A 16,389-nucleotide genomic window follows, 5' to 3' on the forward strand; every position below is an offset into this window, starting at 1 on the left:
TTCATCCTACCACAGAGAAACTTTCTCAACCATTTTCATTGCTGCGTTCTTTATAATAGCAAGAAATTTGAAACAACATAGATATCCCTCAACAGAATGGATAATAAAAATATGGTATATTTATACAATGGAGTAATATTCAGTCATCAAAAAATAAAATAAAATCATGAAATTCACAGGAAAATAGGTGTGTAGATGTAATTCTGAACGGTTTTATTAAATAAGAAACACAGAGCCAAATGTAAAGTTAAAAGTCCCAGAGGACAGAGAGCAGTAGCCAAGAGCTGAGACCAAGACCGCCTTCTTACCACCTGCTGCCACTGCCATCCTTCCCCTGAGAAAGAGACCTACTTCCTGTGTGTCTGTCTTTTTATTGACTTTCTGTTCTGCCTTCTTATTGGTTGTAAACCCAACCACATGACCTCCTCATCACTACCTCTCTATACAGACCTCCAGGTCTCTATGGTTGGTATTGAGATTAAAGGTGTGTGTTTCCAAGCTGGCTATGTCCTTGAACACACAGACTCTGCCTGCCATGTGATCAGATTAAGGGTGTGTGCTACCACTGCCAGGCTTCTGCTATGGCTTGCTATTAGCTCTGACCCCCAGGCAACTTTATTTATTAACATACAAATAAAATCACATTTTAGCACAAATATCACCATATGGGTGCAACTAGAAAAAGTGATCCTGATTTAGGTAACTCATATCCAAAAGAGAAATATGATATATATTCACTTACATGTGGACATTAGCTGTAAAATCAATGTTCACAAAGCAACAATACCCACCGCCACAGACATTCAGTATAGACTAATGAATGACTGGGCAGTGGGCAGTGGGCAGTGGAAGGAGCAGATAAATATCCCTGGGAAAGAGAAACAGAATAGTAGTGAATGGTTGGCCACCAGACTAGAATGAGAGGATCAATGGGAGAGGGGCATAGAAGAGGAAGAAAGAAGGGGAAATAGTGAGAGAGATAACTAAAATTAAGGGGCAAGTGAAGGGTGGTGTAGAAACCTAATACAGCAAAGATTCATAAAATACACACATACATGAAAGTGGTCTAATTGAAATTGCCAAATAACAGGAGAGACTGAGCCACAATTGGACATGCTTATTGCTGAATGAAGCTCTAGTACCAGGATTGGCTTATATCTATGTTGAAATGTTGGCCAAAGGAGTCCCTTGAGACCCCCAAACCACATAGGCTGTTGCCAAGACTACAGGTTGCTCTCACAAACTGAGAGCAAGGTCGCATTGCTGAAGGCAACATCTACCCAACTTGTTGAACATGGAATAATCAAGCTGCTACCTCCATCATAGAACCTTCCCCCTGTGTAAAGGTCTGCACACCACCAAAGGAGAAACATCAATTTCAGCCCAGCCACCAACCCTTTGATTTAAACTGGTATCCTATCTGCTACATAGGCTAGTGCAATAGTGGCACAAAATTTGAGGGAGTAACCAACCAATATAGGATTGAACTGAAGACCCAAGATGGAATGCATGCCCAACACTGCTTGGGTGACCCAGAACTGGAGTTTAGGTAACCCATAGTCCTAGGATAAAACAAAATAATACCGTTCTTTTTTTTAAAAAAGGCAATAAAATTACTCCTAAGGACAACCTGCTATACTCATACATCAGAGCCTTGTTCATCCATAGTCAGAAAAGTTTCCTTTTGCAGCAGATGGTACCACATAGAGACTTTCAACCAGGTATATGTAGAGAGTAAGAGACCTTGGAACACTCAACCCTAAAGGTGAGGGCTCACTCAAAGCCCTCCTCTCCGGGCTCAAGAAATCCCCTTGGTTGTGGAGGCAGAAAGAGTGTAAGCCAGTGGGGATTGAGGATACCAAGAAAACAAGACCTTCTAAACAACAGGACCAAATCACATTTGAACTCAGAGACTGAGTCAGCGTGCAGAACCTATGAATTTGCACCAGATGGGGTTCTGAGATGAAAGATATGGAAATATGCTCCCTTCCCTAACCCAGAAGCAATCTCCAATTAATCAGCACTCACAAATGAAAATTTAGTATCTTCCAAGAGTGTCTCATTAGGGGAACACACTACATATGCCCAGCAGTAGATGGCCAACAGAAAGTGAACTCAAAGAACTTTGCAGGTTCCTTGTCTCATAAAATAGTGTCAACACTTTTCCTTTAAAAATTACCTTATTATCTGATATATATATATTATATCATATATATATTATATAATCACATGGCATATATATAATATATTATATATATTATATATCACATGGCATATATATATATATATATATATATATATATATCCTTTTACTCTACAAGTTCTTTGCATATAAATGATGGCTTCCAATTTAGTGTTTCAGGGGATTTCTGAGTGTGTAGACAAGTGGGTCTCTGTTTCTTTGGCCTTCTCTTGGCCTCTTTTCATGCTATTAGTTTGTTTTGTCCAAATCTGATGTGTTAGTTTTTTGTCTTATTATATCTTATATAAACTTATTTTATTATTGTCCTTTAGAAGCCTGTTTTTTCATAATAAGAGACAGAAAGAAGGTGGATCTGGATGGTAGGGTAAGTGGGGAGAAACTAGGAGGGATAGAGGGATAGAGGATAATTAAAATATATTATGATATATATTATATATAGAATATACATATATATTAATCAGGATATATTATATGAGAAATAAAAATCTTATTTTTTAAAGTTAAAGTGGAAAAAAACACCCTCCCATTCCCTCTCTTCTTCCCTGTCCCTTATGAAAGTCCTGCTTCCTTCTGGCTTTAAGTGGTCCTTGCTGGACCTACTCTTTACCAGTAGTATGTGAGTGGTATAGACAAATGATAGCATATTATGTTAGGAATTCTGAATAACTACATTCTAATCTGTGACCTGGAAAAGGGGGATATTAAATCTAAAATATGTTTAAGAGTAAGCAAGTGACTGGAGGAATCTCTGATTCTTGGCCAGTGTTAACAGGCCTTAAGTCAGATCCTATCCATTAAGTGAATTTCTTAAGTGTGAAACAAAAGGCAAAATTTAGTTTTCTTCATTTACAGGAAGGGGAGCTTTTTAAACCTGCTGATTTCAGTACTGAAAGGACATATTTATTTCGAATTTTCCTCAAAGAAACCTTATCATCATATAGAAACTATAAAGCTAATCAAATATACAAGCACACAGATATGTATGCATGTGAATGGCTATCAGTCATCTGCGGATGCTCCAAAGGCTGCCATAGTAATATGCAATGACTTCTAGAGTAATAGTCATAAACTCAAGTAAGCCCAATTTCAGGCCATAATCCTAATGAGCAGATAAAGATGTATCAGCATGATCCAAGAACCTCTGGGCATCCAGCAAATTGGCCATATGCTAATTTCACTCTCATGCCGTTTTCAGAACTAAAATGTAGCTGGACTGAGAATACTTGTGTTGTGCTACAGCAAGGTTGGTATTTCTGTGCTTTCTAGACATCTGGACACACAGTAAATCAGACACAGGAAGATTTTCTAACTTTTCCAGTAATTGTAAGTCCAATCTTACACTGTACAAACTATCAAATTAGGTGGCTGACCACTGAGACCCATTTCCTAATGATACCCTATTCATTTTACAGAAGTTCAACAGAGCTTTAGATAGCAACAATAACTGTTTTAATACAAGGACTCAAAACTGCATGTATTTCAAAACATAGTTCCTTTTGATTTTCTCAATGATAATTTTTTCTAGGACATAATTTTTTTTTATTAACACTCTATTCAGAAGGAAGTAGACATAGAGAGTTTAAGGACTGAAGCCAGGATACATCCATTCAGATTGCATTTGCTGAACACTTAATAGCTATGAAAAATGAGATCCAAGACAAAAATAGTCTTTCAACTAAGCACGCCACTCTAAATAAGCAAATACTAAGTATAAAACACTGAGTGAAAGTCCTAAAAGAATAATTTCTCCAACCATTCCAAAATCCAAAGACTGCTGTGAGGGCCTGTGAAAGGGCTTCCTGGGAATAGCTTTAGAGTTAGATCTAAGGGGATGTGCAAAAGCTTAAGGAGAAACTGAAAACAAGGACAGTCTAGACAAAGTGGCATTTTCTTTTTGTCTTTGGCAGACATGAAGTCTGCAGGTGCCTTGTTCTTGATCTTCCAAGCCTCCTAGCCTATGAAAAATAAGTTTATTTTGCTCATAAGGGATCCAATTTGTGACACTTTGTTATAGCAGGGCAAATGTATTCAGAATAAGAGGCAGTGAAGGCATCAGGAGAACACTTCTTGTTACCTAAAGGTTGTAGCCTGCCTTGGATGGAAACATTGGTGCCATAGGAATCTAGATCCGCTTTAGCTACTGTAACTTCTTGCTGTATAAAGCTATGTCTGGGCCCAAAGAGGTTTCTTTGGGATGGGAGTGATTTCGAGTTTAAAGTGGATTTAAGCCCAGACCCCTGGAGTTCAATTAGGGTTCCCTCGGGTGTATTTGCAAAATTCTTGGAAGTCTCAACACTGAATCAATCTGGATGCACCCCACTGGGCCCAAAGCATTGCACTCCAGAGCCATCTGTCAATCAATTTCCTTTTCCCAGTAGCTGGCTGCAGAAGAAAGTAATTGGATGCCCATAGGGGGTTACCTTCTGAAACATCAGTGTTGATAAACATCAATTTCTTTGATAGTAATAAGGATCAAAGATAATCAGACTACAAGCAAACCAGATGGGAGTACGTCCTTGAGGAGTTCACAGAATTGCACCTCTCGTGTGTGTGCCTCATGAGAATAACTGGTACTTACTTTTCCAATTGCAGTTCCTGTCTTAAGTGATTATTTCTATTCCCCACACCTGCTTAGCCACAGTACAGATATATCTTCCACAATCATTGCATTTGTCTAAATCTGCTTTTTAAGAATTAGATTTAGAGAGTTCATTCTCCAAAATCAATACTTCAAGCAGTTGTCTTTACATATAAGAGAAAGGCACTTCTTCCTGTTGACAAGTGTTTCCCCCAGAATGTTCTAAACTGCAGTGAGTGTAAAACTGTGTATCCCTTTTACTGAATTCATTTCAACATATAGAAGCACATCTTAACTCTATTTTCAACAAGATGTATAACAGTTTTCAGTAAAATGGTGAAGGCTGACAAAGGTCAGTTTCATTTTATCTTTACAGTATTATAAAAGTACAGTAATGGAATAAAGTATGACAAATTCATGGTACAAGTTGATTTTCACCACTGAAAATGTTTTTTTGTTGTTGTTGTTGTGTAAATGAATATTCTTTTAAAATACAGATGATGGGTTTGTTGGAGGAGGGGAGGATAGAGTGTGTGTATGTGTGTGTGTGTGTGTGTGTGTGTGTGTGTGTGTGTGTGTGTGTGTGTGCAGTGTAGGCCCACACTTAACACAGTGCATCTGTGGACATGAGAGGACAACTTTAAGAAGTCTGTTCTCACTTTCCACCTTGTTGGGAGGGACCTCTCCTGTTTTGACCATGCTAACTACTCCAGACTAGGTAACTCCTGAGTTTACTGGCTAGTCCCCTGCCTACAACTCCCGTTTCACTGTAAGAATACTGATGCATGTTGCTTGCATCTGTTTTTTTTTTTGTGTTTTTTTTTTTTTTTTTTTTTTTTTTTTTTTTTTTTTTTTTTTATCTGGGTTCCTGAGATCAAACTCAGATCCTGGGGTGTGAGTGGCAACCTTCTTCACTGAACCATATCACCTGTCCATCTTCCTAAAATTTCAGTAATGATACCCACCTTTAGTATTGTTTTGTTTATCTGCTTGCATGTGTTGAAGAATTACTTAAGGATTTCTCTAAAACTATATTCAATGTACATTCTGAAACTATACTCAAACTATAGTCTATATTCGATTGGTACCATCACACAGAAAGAGAATCCTATTTTTTAAAGAATAACTTTGCTAAATTACATGAAGTGAGTATATAATGGAAATATTGATGTGCTTGAACCAGTTTACTTTCACAGTGCATATTTCCTTCCAAAGCCATTTTTACTCTTTTAATTTAGAAATAAAACATACATTTAGTCTGAGGGGAAAATGTTTTTCTCCAGCAATAAAAGGACATATTTTACCATGTGCTTCAATTTCCTTCTCAGTGAATATGAAATCAAGTCATTTCAATCAAAATTATTTAACATCAAAGAACTTTTCTAGGGGTTTAATTTCATAGAGTATATTAAGTCATCAAGTGGAAACTGCATGCACTTGCAGGTAAGATCACCTTGGGTTTTCTGAAATGTATTAGAATTTTATTTTAATCTCATAAACAATCCAAGGTTAGGCAATCAGGCTCTTAAATACTCTGTCTTGGTAGAGTTACCCTCAACTTCATCCTGTCATGAAGGCTCCCCAATACAGGCGTTTCTACTTTTTTTTCCAGGTTAGATTAGGAGTGAGGTATAAGTCACAAAAAAATACATTTCTTCTAAAGAACCATTCCAGAATCCTATTGAACCACTTCTCTTCTAATTCATTGTTTAAAATAGGCTCACATAGCTATTGATAGCCATAAGAATGACTCTGGAATATACTACTATATGGTTTTGTGAATCCCATAAATTAAAATAAAAAGAAATACCAAAAAAAGAGGCCAAAGTAAAAACTTAGAATGGAAACAAAATCAAATACATATGTCTTATGAGTTGTACTATAGAAATGAAAGAGTTAAAGCTTTGTTTGGAGTTAGACAAACCTGAATTTTAAATCTTGCATCTTTGACAAGTTATTTAACTTGTGCTCTTGGTTCCTTCTTCTGAGATGTATGGTAATTATTTGGCTAACGCATAAGGTTTCTAAAGCATCATGTAACTCCAACTGTGCAAAATAGCACCTCATTGCCTGGCACAGAAGAAAACTTAAACACAGCTTAGTATATTGCAGGATGATGAAATATGAAACTTTAACTCAGCCATGTAAAAATATAGAAAGGACATTCTCCTTGAAAAAAATTCAATCTCAGCTTTATCAATATCACAGGAGTATTCTCATAGTGTCCTCTATATTTCCATGGGTTTGGAATACAACCAAACTTTGACCCTGGAATATATGTACTGAATGAGGGGACACATTCCCTCATGGTCCACAGAGAATGGAGGAGTATCAGAATGCCAAACAGAGAAGAATTCTGCAGTTTATTCCTACCAGATTCTGTCTTGATACAGAAATATTGTCTAGACCTATAAATGATCATTCACATATTTTCATTGACTCACATGTAAAGGAAATACCAAAGATTTCTATCTTTAAATATCATGAATATTTTTGACTCTTTAGAATATGTATCTAGAATTCATGATTAAGGATAATCAGACATTCTGATAGGAAAATTAAAGATCATCAGTCATTGACCTTGGAAAACTGGAAGAAAACTGACTTAAAAAGTTGCTGTGTCCTTAAGAAAGAAATACATTTGCAATGTGGATGTCCCATGGTGTTAGTGTAACTTTAAAGATCATTAGCAAGAACAGAATCACTTACAAATATCACATCAGCATACTGCCATAGGAGAGTTATGACATGGTCTAGGACCAGGGAGAATTACTAGTTTCCCTAGAACTGCTTGTGTGTGTGTGTGTGTGTGTGTGTGTGTGTGTGTGTGTGTGTGTTCATGCATGAACAAGTGCCTGAGTGCATGGTGAGGGAGCTTGAAAATTGCATAATCACTCCATGTTACTTATTACAGAATTAAGAAATTAAGAAACTTTTACTCAGATGATATACATTTAAAATTCTGATTTTCCTATCATATTAACACTTGCATTTATTTCTTCCAATTTGGGCATTTTTCTTATGCAAAATGCTCATTCCAAAAGTTGGAGACCTTGAGTTTTTGCTTTATAAGTCAGAAACATACAAAGCTTTGCCAGTTTTTTTTAAAGGTCTTTAAGCACTAGGTATGGTGTCTTGTGCTTGTTATCTCAGCATTTGGCAACCTGAGGCAGGAGAATTGCTACGAGTTTAAAGCCAGCCTGAGCTACTACAGTGCTAGTTTAATTTTGTTGATCTGATAAAACACTGTCATCCAAGGCAATTTAGTGTTCAAAAATGTCTATTTGGCTTATATTTCCAGGCCACAGTCCATCACTAGGGAAGAGCTACAGCAGAAACTTAAGAAGGAACCTGAAAAAGAAACTGTAAAGGAAGGCTGTTTGCTGGTCTTGCCCAGGCTCTCTTTCTTATACAGTCCTGGAGCACTTGCCCAAGGAATGATGCCACCCACAGTGAGCTGGGCATTTCTGTATCCATTAAGATGATGAAGACTGTTCCCCACAGTCATGGTTACAGGCAAATCTAATCTGAGTAATCCCTCAATTGAGACTTCCTTTTCATTTGATTCCAGACCATGTCAATTAAATTCAAGGCCAAAGGTAAGGAGGACAGCTACTTGGTGAATCTCAGGCCAGCCTGAGCTACAGTGCTAAAACCTTTCACTGATGTAGGAAAAAAAAATAGTAAGGGAGTTAGAAACTGTTATTGGAGATTACACACATCATTGAAGATAAATGATGAAAATAAATTGAGAAAGGAGACTTGTAGAGAATTTCTTTTGGATGTGCTAAGTTCTAGAAGCACACCCTGTGCAGTGGAAGTTCTGAAATTTCTACTGCTCATGACATAAACATTTTTATGTATGTCATAATTATTTATGCTATAAACATCTTTTTTTTCATTCCTGTTCTCACAAATTAATTCCAAATCTAATGCTGAGATATTGATGTGAGTCGGCCATGTTCTAGTTCTCCTGTGACCAATATCTACTACACTGCTGCTTCTTAGTCACTTCTTTATGGGCTTGTGACCCTTGCTAGGCTCTCTGTTTGTCTTCCCTTCTAAACAATGACAGTAAGTCCATTGTTTAAGTTCCTCCCTTTTGTCTGTCCTATGTTTAATCAAAACTCTTACACCAAAATTACTACCCTCTTTTTTTTTTTGCTTCTTCAAAATTTTAAATTTTAACTTTCACCATCCTAAATGGAGAAGCTGACTTGTCTAGCTGGCAGAATTCTCCCTCATCTCATCTACTTACCATGCTCTGCTCAGAGCTCTACTCTTCAGAACCAGAGAAGCAACTGGTCGGCACAATGGGTCTGCTGAGTGCTTTTCACAGAGAAACTCAAATTCAGATGGGTTTTGACTAGCCAAATTTTTTTTTTTTTTTTTTGCAGGGGTCGGGGGTGTTCTAGTTTCTTTTCCTTTTTTGTGAAAATTGAGTTTTTTCCATACAATATATTCTGATTATGGTTTACACACACAAATTCTTCCCAGATCTTTCCCACCCACCCACCCAAATCTGCACCCTTTCTTTCTCATTAAAAAATAACAGACAACTAGGAAGCAAAACCAAACACACAAACAAAAACATACAAAGCAGAATAGGACAAAACAAGCAAATAAACAAGCAACAACAACAAATAGAAAGAATACCCAAAGAGAAACCACATACAAACTCAGACACACACAAACACACACACACCCATGTATATACATACACATACAAACACACACACAAACACACATACATACATACACATACAAACACACACACACATACACATACAAACACACACAACCATGCACAATAACACACACACATACACTCACACAAACACACACATGCAAACACATATACACATACAAGCACACACAAATACACACACATAAACATACACACACACACACACACACACACACACACACACACTTCAAACACATAGAAATCTCCTAAAAACAAAAAAATTGGAAACCATAATATATAAGCAAAAGATCAGGCAAAGAATTAATGAGGTTAAATGAAACAAAACAAAATCCTCTAAAATTACCATTGAGTTTGTTTTGTGTTTGCTATCTCCTGCTGGGCATGGGACCTGCCCTTAAGTGTGGTTTCTATGTCCTATGAGACTCTATTGCAGAAAATTAATCTTTTTGGGGAAGTGGTTGTCAACTGGAGATAGCTTCTGGTTTAGGGATGGGGTCTTGTGTCTTCTCAGGCCTGGGACCTCATGTGACATGTGCAGCTCTTGTCCATGCTGACTAGATGATTTCTAGGCCTCTTCTTTCATGGAACTGCCTGTTAGGAGGCACTTGCTCATATACTTAAACTTGTAAATCAGTTTATATCTGTATATCCCTTTATTAAATAACATAAGTTGTGACATTATGTACTAAATAAAATTAATCAATCTTTTGAATGTCTTGCATAGTCCTAACAATTTAAACTCAATTGAAAGGCAAGTTTACTTTGGTATATTAAACACAGACACAAGAAATGTCAATTGCTGTAGGCACTTCTAACATAGTAGATAGTGGATCCTTCAAACATAGCTTACTTCTCATAGAAAAATGGTATTTTCACGGACAATGGCATCAGTGTGGCAATTTTATAAATCTTCAATTGTTTAGTGTTTTGTCAAAATTCAGAAAAACTCATTAAATAAACATTGAAAAATCTCAGTTATTTGCTTTGTAAAATTAAGCTACATGTAATTGTTCAAACAACTTATTACTTTCCCCAGAGGACTTAATTAGTAAGAGTTGTATCTACAACTGCTGCTGAGAATGAATAACAGGCTGATGGTGTGATTATGGATATGCATTCCATAGAGACAATGCAAAGATAAAGATGTTAAAGTGTTAGGAAGAAAAGCGCTTTCCAGAACTGACCATGTTCATTCAATTAAAATATGACACATTCAAGAACAGTTTGTTATGTGTCAACATAATATATCTTGGTGAGAAAGTTTTCAAGAAATTATAAAGAATGTTCAAAGCTTTCAGGGAATCAATAAAAGTCCTGTGTAAAAGCAAAAGCCAAGGAAAGGCTAAAATCACCACCTTAGAAGTGAAGAAGGGAAAGACAGAAAGATTTTGTGAAATCTTCCATATGGTAGTGCCAATGTCTGTGTTCAATGACACTTTGGTTTCAGCTATTTATATTAAACCTCAAAATTAGTGAAAAAATATATACTGCCCAGAAAGCTGGTTTCTCCTATAGTAGAAGGCTTCAGCAAAATTTTTGTATCTGTGGCAAGAATAAGGAGGTTCTTTTAGAGAAAACCATAATTTAAGCAGGGCAACTAAGAGATAAGATACAGGACAGCTTTATAAGCCCACAGCTGTGTTAGAAGTTTACCTTGGTAATAAATTCTTCTAAAGATTCATTCGTACAATAAATTATGTGAGTACAGATCACACATTAGTTCTTGTTTAGAGAACATTTTATATTCAAAAATTAATGTGAATAAGGGCTGAGGATATAGTTTAGATTTGGAACATTTGCCTATCGTGGGAAATGTCTTGTTTCCCATCTCCAGCAGCATAGAAAAATATGAAAAAAAATGTTGAGTATGATATTCTGTATTCATAATTGCATTTGGAAGACTAATGCAGCAGAGTTGAGAGTTTCAGGTCAGCTCAAGCTATATGGTGACTTCAAAACCAACCTAGTCTATTTAAAGAGATATCCTAATAAGCAAATAAAAAAATAGAACATAGATGAAAAATGTAAATATGGTCCCATCATAGAGAAATTGGATGATGTAACAGGTGCAGTGAATAGAGACTATGTACTTACGTTGTAGCAAGCTGTAGCAGGGCCACTCACCTTGAACTCTCTGGCTCAGTAGAAAAGTAATGGCGGCATGGAAATCATTCTTAGCTTACTTCCTGCTTGTTCAATACCTGCTGATTACATAAGAGGAAGCATGATGCATTGCATTTCTATTCAACATCTGATCTTCAGAGTAGTAGCCCTAACACCTAGGAGCTCATCTGATGTGCATACGTTCAGCCTGCAGCTCAGACTCATTCAACTAGAATCTACATTCAACAAGATCTGGATGTGGCACTGTACGTTAGCTGGTTTCCATTGATCTTTCTACTTACAAGATGGATAATCTCAGAGATTATACTGAATTTGTCTATGCCTTGTTTTCTGCATCTGAAAAAAAATGAAGAAATTAAAACAAAATCAGAAACCCTATTATAAATGCCTAAAAATCAAAATATTCCAAAATACCTATGTTTTGTGTGCTGGTATGATGCTACATTGGTAGAAAGTCTCATACTTGATCCTTTTATTGTTGTTCAGGGAGGTCCCTGTGGCCTCCAAAACAATATGTTATTGCTACTGGTCTTGTTTGTCCACCAGAACTAGAGGGTATAAAACTATATTGTTAATGACATCACATATTTCAGTCACAGGACATAGAGAAATCAAGCTGGAAATGAGCTGGAAGCTTCCTTCCTGCTGACTAGTTTTCATAGCTCTGGAATCTACTATGCAGGCTGCTGGGAGAGAAAAATTATTGGCAGCCTTGCTCAGCTATGGACTCTGCATGCTACACTACTGTCCTGTTTGGCAATATTTATGCACAGATATAATATTGATATGACATGTAAGGGGCAACTAAACATATATTGATTAAAACTGATGTCCCCTCTACAAGATAAAATTCATGTCTAATACTGTAAGCCACATAAAAAGCCCATGGCTAAGTCAGTGGTAGCCCTTAGTGGGAAGGCTAACATAGTGTGAAATGGATATGCTATGCCTACCAGACTATCTCTGTTCATGTCCATAGATTAGTGATACTCTCAGCTTTGGTAAGAGAGGTGTCTTTGCAGCAGACTACAGTCACCCACCATATAGACTCTATTAAGGATACTTTTAGTGTCAACTTACCAAAATTAGAATCACCAGGGTGGAGAGCCTTGCCTGAAGAATTGCCATGATTGCCCTGCTAGATGTGGGGAGGCCTACCCAATTATGAGTAGCACATTCTGTGAGCAGGTTAACACCACAGATTGAAATGACTTGTAGGAAGATCATGTATTTTTTTTTTTTTTTTGCTTGTCCTTCTTTCTAGCCACCAAGGTGATTTGGGTTATGGGTACTGCTTCTGATTCCTCCTCTGATAGCAAAGAGCTTTCATCTTGGATTAGGGACTAGCGGGTCTCTAGGAACTTGCCATGCTTCCTGAGACAGACTGGGAGTACTGAGAAACTTGGACTTGAGGATTGAGTAACTCAAGCTGTGACACCTCCGTGAACCAAGTATGGATGCACTCAGCCTCAAAGATCAAGTAACTGCAGAATTCTCATATCTCAGATGTGATCTTTCTACTACCATTTTAAACTGACTATATATATATTCTGTTTCTCTAGAGAACTTTAAGTAAAACAGACTAGAAACTGGCCAAAATACTGAGAATATGTGGATGTTGAGTGCTCTTTAAATGTGACATCTAGACCCCTTCAATGTTTAAAGAACATCACAGAAGGGGAGGTAGAAAGAATAGAAATACCAGTGAAAGGGCTGGAGGGTTGCAGAAGCTTGTTCTTCCAAATGCAATATGACCACTGAACTCACAATAGCTGCTCAAGATCTGCAAAAAACTGAGCCTGTCAGCATTCTATCACACATAGAGGAATGGCTCATGAGTCCTCACCCAATAGTGTAGCCACCAGTAAGATGTCCGTGTTCTTTTAAACCTTTGTGCCTGTGTAAGCAACCCTGAATTAAACTCATTGGGTCACCTAAACACATGTAAGAAGTGACTTTAAAGTAGTTGTTTATTTGTTTTATTTTTTTTCCAGGCAAGATCCTACATGTATAAAAGTCATGCCTAGAACTCACTATGTGGCTCATGTTAGTCCTTGAACTCATGGCAATTCTTCTGCCTCAGCCTCCTGACTGGAGGGATTACCACTGTGAGTCATTGCATCCAGTCAAAATATTTTTTTTATTTTTATATAAATCAAGTTTGAGAATATTCATTTAACAACTGATTGATGCTAATTTAATTCTGAATATATGATCCAGTGCTATGAAATTTCCCTGTAAGTGTTACAATGCTCATTGAATTCAGGAAGGCAACCCCCACACTTTGGGCTCAGGTGATCAGTTGTGAAAGAGGTAAGTAATAATGAATGTTGATGAAAGGTTTCGATTCTACATTAAGACATTTAAACTTCTATTGTTTTGCTTATTCTAGCATTATTTCATGAATTCTAACACATCTAGCCTTTATCTAAGAAATAGATTGAAAAACAATTTTTTCTTGAAATATCATTCATGATACAAATTCTGTGTTCAGACCTAACTTTGCAAAAGATGTGTATGTGTATGTGTGTGTGTGTGTGTGTATTTCTTATCCATTTGAGTTTTACACTTGTTGACCTCAACATTCTGAAGTTACAATATTGATTATTAATATTCCAGAAAAATAAAATAGCATGCTCAAATATTGATCCAGAATTTAAATGTCTTTATTTCCTGTTATGCAGTACCTTTAGTTTTAACACAATAAACCATATACTTCAAAACATAGGCTACTCTGGCTTTCTTTCATGCGCTAATTGTGTTTATGTTGTGATGATAAAATACTGTGACAAAAGTAAGGTAGGGTAGAAAAGGTTTATTTTAACTCCTAATTCTGGGTTGCAGTTGAGCAGGGAAGCTAGGGCGGTGGGAATGTGAAGCAAGCAGTTAACCATATCCACAGTCCAGGAGCCCAGAAAGAATGAAACTTTGTGTGTGTGCACTCAGATCACTTTCTCCACTCCCAGAAACCAGGATTCCCTGCCTGGGAAATGGCGCCACCCATAGTGGGAGAAGACTTTATACCTCAATTTAATTAGGAATATTAGAAAGAGAAAGTTAATGGATGGACATTTACACTCACTTCATTTTTTTTTTTTTTTAATCTTATAGCATCTAGGATCCTCTGCCTAGGGAATAGTGTCACTCACAGTGAACAGGTCTTTTCAACTAGATTAATATAATCAAGATAGAACTTACAGAAATGGCCTCAGGTGAACTTGATCTAGATTGTCCTTATTGAGAGTCTCATTACAGATCATTCTAGAGTGTATTAAGTAGACAATTAAAACTAACTATAACAATTTGTAGACATCTGCTGAATTTTATTTTGAACAAAATTCACACCAAAAAGAGGAAGTCATGTTTTTCCTGATCTACAAATTTTCTACATTACTCAAAAATTCTGTGAAATTTTGGTTAAAGTACATGTTTTTCTTTGAAATCTATTTCTCAGGGGACAGCAAAAAAATGGAGAAAAAAAACCTAACCAAACATGTATGTACACACACACACACACACACACACACACACACACACACACACAGGTCTTTTTATCTTATTTTACTGTAAATCTCATTTACAATTTACTCACTTAGGGACCACTATTGATAAGAAATATTTTAATTTTTCATAAATACTGAATCAAAGAATAAGAAGCTTTCCTCACTTATTTTTTCTTGAGTTCAGCTTGCTCAGAAAAAAAAATAAATTAAAAGCCAGAACTGTTTGAAAGATAGGACAACTCATTGGGCAATTAAGATAGCATATACAGTAGCTTACCCATTGAAAACAAAATGTTAAATTGATTTGAAGTTTATAATAAAACAAATTTACATATTATTTGCATTTATGCTTGAAAAATTATTGAAATATAGAGGAGAAAAAAAACAAACATGATGGATCAATTTAATCTAGTCAATTAAAAGAGGCTATTTGGAATAAAAACACATTAAAAAAATAAAACATTAGGTACAAGAAGTCTTAAGTTAAAATTCATAAGTTTTAATATTGGTTGAATATGAATGGTTGTCTCATGAATAAACAAAAGAAATAACTACAAAATCTGTCAAAAATATGACTAGAAATGTAACTGTGCTTGTGTGGCAGGTAATGTAAGTCCTGCCTTCAAAGAAACTAGCAGTGGGATTAGATTCTGGGAGCAAAAGGAAGAGGTTTGTGTTTTTGTAGTTTGGCATAGAGGGCCTTTAAAATTCCTTTCACTGAACTCACATCTGAGATGCCAGAACTATTCAGATACATGTACATATACACAGCCGAAGGTGTAAGTATGTTTAACCTGTAATAATCATTTCCATCATGTATGTATATAGGAACATATTTATATATGTCACAACATATCTTGTAGGCTTGAAATATATGCCACCCAAATAAATTTAGAATACACTTTTGGCAGCATTCCATTATAGGACATATCTAAAGGCTAATTTGTAGGACCAGTTTTTAGAGACAGTCATTGAGTAAATTTATTAAACTATTTTAATGTTCCTGATATATATAATAACTTACAAAGACCATTGCATTAGTAACTCTTTCAAAATTACATACATGTAAACAATGTTCTTTGATCATATTCCTCCCTTCCACTATCTTTTCCTGTCTGCTTCTACCTACACTAAATTTCTTCTTTCAAAGAAGTCCCCCTTCTGCTTTCTGTCTGTGGTCTATTACATTAATGGGTATTACCCTCAAAGTGCAGATGGATGGGGTTTACTTGAGCAAAGGTAACCTATCAGTGGCTACACCACTGAGAAATAT

The sequence above is a fragment of the Peromyscus leucopus genome, chromosome 16_21 (genome assembly GCF_004664715.2).
Source record: "Peromyscus leucopus breed LL Stock chromosome 16_21, UCI_PerLeu_2.1, whole genome shotgun sequence".
In the NCBI taxonomy this organism is placed as follows: Eukaryota; Metazoa; Chordata; class Mammalia; order Rodentia; family Cricetidae; genus Peromyscus; species Peromyscus leucopus.